Raw genomic sequence first — 5,484 nt, 5'->3', positions numbered from 1 at the left:
CCAGCTGGGTGTGGGCATGCAGGGCCAGTGCAGGGCAGAGGGATGGGGTCTGTCCCATGGGGACCTCCCTTCCAAGCCCCGTTCCAGGGGCCCCTCTTGGATGCACATGGGGCTGGTGACTTCTCAGCTGCTGGATGGCTTGAGATAGGAAGGGAGGAAGCCAGGTAGAAACTGCAGGGGCCACCCTCTGGGGCCATCGCCAGTGCGGGCCACTTGAGGCAGCCCCAGGGCCTGTCTCCCCACGAGGGATTTTTGCTGATCATTTTTTAGTGCCTTTTTAGCAGCCCTGGAAGGTGGCTGGAAATAAAGGGACCAGCCCTTCATGGGTGATGACTTGATAGCCACTTGTCAGGGCACTGAAACCTTTTTTCCTTCTTGGGCGGTGGTGAGGGTGTAGACGGAGCAGATGTGTTCAGTGCTCAGCACTGCTGGGGCAGGGGGCCCCTGCCTGTTGGGTGGGGCGCTGTCCAGGGAGACCAGCCTTACTCCATGTCTTCTCCCTGGAGACTGTGCTACACCCCACCCCCTACTGTGGTCCCACCCCGAGTGGGGTGCCTGCTGACCCTCTTAAGGTCTGCTAATCACGTGGAAATTGAGGTGACCCAGGGCAATCAGGGATGCTGATTAAAGATACACTGTTTCCTGTAAACTTTCTACATGTTACTACCTCAGTGCTCATGGAATCTGGGCCGTGATCCTCCAAGTAGTTCTACACCTGACTCTGAAACTACTGTTGTCTTTGCCTGTGCGAACAGCAGCGGACTTGAGTTGCTTTTACAAAGTGTTTGGCTCCGAACTGAATGCTCTGTAAGTGACACGCTAAAGCACAGCACCCGTGCTTGTGACCAAGAAGAGAGAGGTGTGTGTTGGACTCCCTGTGACCCCTTCCAGCCCCTAAAGTTTCCCTGGAGGGAAGGTCACGTTTCAGTTGCCAAGTGTGAAGCCTGAACGCAGGGCCGTGAGGTTCTGCCCCCTCTCAGACACACTGGTGTTTCCCAGAACAAATTGAGTGATTCTGTGCTAGGACTTAACCTTGGAACGGAAGGCTGGACGATCCACTCGCAGGATGCTTGGCCAGCAGCAACCGCAGGGACCATCCGGACGTGCCTGCTCCCCGAGGCGGATTTTAAAAAGCATTGTCATGGTGAGAAGGCGTTCCTTCTTTAGTGCTTCTCTTAATTTATGTGATCACTGTTTGTCTTCTGTTTTGTATCTTTTTTAAATTGTAAAATTCAAGTGTGAAAAATTGTACAAATAAATTATACATTCTTTTTCCACACGTGTTGAGGCTCTGGAGATCTGTGTGGCCACCGCGAGCTAATCTGCGTTACCTTGTAGGGCCGGGATGTTGGAGCAGCTGCTGCGTGGTGGGGTGGGTCTGAGGCTCGGGGGGAGGGCCTAGGTCTGAGGCGGCGGGCCGGCGGGGTGGGGGGGGGAATCACTTGTACCTCCCACTTCTCCCAGATTCAGACCCTGAGACCCAACTCTCTTCTAGAACTCTCTGCCCAGTGTCCCAAGAGTTTTCAGAACTTGCCTTCTCAAACATAAGTCTAGCGTCTCTTCCCCTAAAGCTGTCTTCCTAAAATCCCACGAGCTCATGGTGACAGAGCTGCTTCCTTAACTAACAAGCATCTCCGTCCCTGGAGTTGTGGCCACAGGTGGGAGAGGGAGCTTGGGTAAATGTTTTCCTGCCTGGAACAAAAATCCATTCTCATTCTTCAAATTCCCCAAATCCAGCAGATCCCAACAGGTAACAGGTGATTGGAGAAAACAACTGGCCGTTGTCTTCATCATGTCAATTTGCGTTAAAATTATGGAAAAACTTGTAATTGAAAAAGAAAAGAAAGCACATGTTTTTGTTAGATAACGTTCAAAAATACAGTTGAGGGCTTCCCTGGTGGCGCAGTGGTTGAGAGTCCGCCTGCCGATGCAGGGGACACGGGTTCGTGCCCCGGTCCGGGAAGGTCCCACATGCCGCGGAGCGGCTGGGCCCGTGAGCCATGGCCGCTGAGCCTGCACGTCCGGAGCCTGTGCTCCGCGGCGGGAGAGGCCACAACAGTGAGAGGCCTGCGTACCGCAAAAAAAAAAAAAAAAAAAAAATACAGTTGATTCTTGTTACTCGTGGCAATTATGTTGTACAAAGTCATCGCGAACCTTGAATTAGTGAATATTGAATCATGGCTCCTAAGGGACAGATAGGGGCAGGTGCCTGCCAGCCACCGGTCTTTGTCAACCCATCACTGCATAACCTTGTTCAGTATGTGTTTGTTTAAAGACACCTTATGGGTATATATTTTTGGTTCGTTAACATTGAACTTATGGCCAACAGCCCTAAAAAACTCACTCCTGAAGGACGCTTCTCCGTAGGGCACAGCCCAGCCTTCCTGCACTTAGCATACTAGACAGCTCTTTCCCACTCTGCTTGGGGCCATTTCAACAGTGAAATCACCAGCCAAAAGTACAAAAATGCTCAAAAAAAAACCCCTGCACTGAATAGACTGAAAATGATACTCCTTTACAGTCTGAGCTGAAACGCATTCAGCAACTCAAATTTCTTGCCCCTCTGCCCCTGTCCACAAGTGTTGATTTTGTGGGGAACCAACAAATTTTAAAAGCAAGTAGGTGAATCCACCCATAAGGGATCTGCAAGTAGTAAAGATTGTATACCTAAAAACGTCCATGTGGGCAAGGCAGCTGACATGCTTTCCAGTCATACTTTTCATTTTGGAGTCCCCTCGTGAATGGTTTTACTTCTGGACGAGGCTGGTTTCACCTAAAAAGTCCAGCCAGAACACTGAAAACATTGAGATGTTTGTACTTAAACCTTTATAAAAGACATAGGTTCGATTTGCTCAATATAAATTAACCCAAAATACTAATTAAAGTGGAAACGAGTATTAAGGAAAGTGTGGAATCTGTGTTGATCATCTTGTGACTTCCTCCAGCTGGGGCAGGGTGAGTTCGCAGCGTGGAAAATGAAAGAACTTTGATTCGCTTCTTGCTGAGCTGTTATGGAGGTCGGGGTACAGGTCCCTGGTCTGTTCTCAGCTCCTTCTCTGTGGTTCTCCTGTGGTTTCCCTGACCTGGCTCTGATTTCAGAGACTTTTTCCTTATGACCAAGGCTTCACCCTGGAACCTGACTTTGTAAAGAGCCACGCACACACACCCCTGGTTGAAGTCAAATCTTTTGCTGCTTCGGACACAGAGGTGATGTGGCACAGGCCAGAGCTCTTCTCCCAGTGCCCCCAGTGTTTTAAGGGCCGCGATTTATGCTACTTCCAAAGTGACACTTAAAAGATTCACTGTTGTACCAGCTACCTCATTTTAAATGAATTAACCCCATAAACATGGGCGTTGCTGTGATTAAAGAACCTGATCTTATAATCCCCTGAAAATCCACTGATCCATTTGAATCCACTGAAGGTGAGTGGATTCAAGGTCAGTGCCCCTTTTGCTGCTTTTATGACTACCTGGCGGATGATTTGTCCCTGGGACTGGATTCCTTTCCTCCCAAACAAAAACTGACTACGGGGACTTTTCTGGCTGGCTGGCTGCTTTCATCTTTGCTTTCTGCACCAGAAGGAGAGAAATAAAGGGAGGTGTTCCATAGCATCTTAGAAAATAGGCATCCGGCAAGTCATTTGGACAAGTGCCCAGCATCTCCTATGCCCACTCCACCCCTCACAGCATTTAGTAAAGCACCTGGAAAAATGAGGCTTCCTACTTGGGTCAGTTCAATGTGATCTGGCCCCTCTCCTTGCTCTGCTCCAGACTCAGCCCCATCCTATGGGATCAACTGAAGCCCAGGCTTGCCTGGAGTGAGGGACCATGAGTGGGCATCACTGCTATTCTAGCACATTCTGCACACGTTGATGGACCTTCAGGCCGATGCTGTAGAGCAGGCAGCAGACCCTGGAGATGCAGGTTCTGATCCGGGTGCCGCCCCTCATGGGTGGAGATGGGAGATGTGAGAAGGAGAATGGCGGGGGCAGTTCAACCCTTTGCCTGAGCCTCTCCGCCCTCTGAGTGAAGGAATCACACAGAGTGAACTCCAGGGCTGTCTCTCCCTGAGTCCTGAACAGGTGAGAAGAGAGACAGTGTACTTCTCCCCTATCGATGGCTGGTCGGAACAGGCCTGAGGGATTCCTGGACGCCTGTTCTTTCGGGGTAACAGGAAAGTGATTATGAGTACCTTGTGAGTCCCCAGCGGGCTTGCTCCCTGGGGAAATTCCCGTTCTCTGGAGCACGTACTATCAGCTTTCTTCCTCCACTCAGTCTAGGAACCGTAGCGGCAGCAAAGAAGAACCCTTGGCAACACCAACACCTCTGATTCTGGTCCCTTGTTGGTATTGGAGCAGTTACTCAGTCCAGCCACGAGGGGGCGCCAGCCTCCAAGTGTCCAGAGCATCCCCTCTCGTACATGAATTCGCATATTGTCCCAAAGCATTGAGGATCACGGAGTCCTGAGTGTCAGAAGGGCCCTGGGATGGGGGTGCGGGTGCGGTGGGGGCTGGGTGGGAGGGGACAGTGTAGCTAGTTCACCCCCCTCCCCCCAACAACAAGCGGTTGTCCCACTGGGCCTGGGAGTGGACAGCTCCTGAGATAGCCACTCCCTTTCTGGCGGGGTGTCTGCGTGCGCCCCCAGCCCTGCCCAGTCCAAGGACACTCAGGACCGTGCTGTGCTCCTTCTGGCCAATTCACGGTTAACGGTCCACCTTCTCTGCCCCCCAGACCTGCATTGGCCTGTAAAACCCCACTGGCTGGGCAGTGACCTCTCTGGACGTGGGCTTTTTACCTGTCAGCCTCATGCCAGGTGGCCAGCGATTAAGCAGACTGGACACTTGATCAGCACACGTTATACACAACGAATGCTGATTGCTTCACATTCTGTCCCATTTCTTTAACTGTATTCCCCATTTCCCTTCAGCCTCTCATAAATAACCGACCACATTCCTCTGTTCAACTGTTCGTTGTGACCTGATCCAGCACCGAGGGAAGCGGTAGTGCCCACCGACTGCTCCAAGCGTTCCTGCCTGCTGTCACTGTCAGACTTCTCCCCCCAGATAAAGAAGGTGTCAGAGAGATGTCTGGTCGAAACGAGTTTATTACAAATCAAAGAAATAGGCTTCTATGTGCATTCACACACGTGGCACTAACGCCCCTAAAACGTCGGGTGTGAAAGGCCACTACAGAAACCGGAATGACCCTTTTAGGATTCTGTGTGGGCATCGGTAGCTGATGAAGTGATGCAGAGAGCACAGGGCAGGCGTGGACCGTCTATGTAAATCACTTGATGCCTGAAGCCAGCGTGCCCATCACAGCTTCTGACTAGGTCGTCATCCACTAACAGCAGGGATGACGGCTACAGTCTGACTACTAACCACTGGGGCAACCGTGAAATGGTCAGCTAATGACGCGAGGCTGCCAGGGAAAGATGTCGGTCGCCGGCTCCCTGAAGACCCCGGGGCGGGGCGGAGGGCGGGT

Source organism: Phocoena phocoena, chromosome 4, assembly GCF_963924675.1.
Source record: "Phocoena phocoena chromosome 4, mPhoPho1.1, whole genome shotgun sequence".
In the NCBI taxonomy this organism is placed as follows: Eukaryota; Metazoa; Chordata; class Mammalia; order Artiodactyla; family Phocoenidae; genus Phocoena; species Phocoena phocoena.
Note: the sequence above shows the minus strand (reverse complement) of the source record.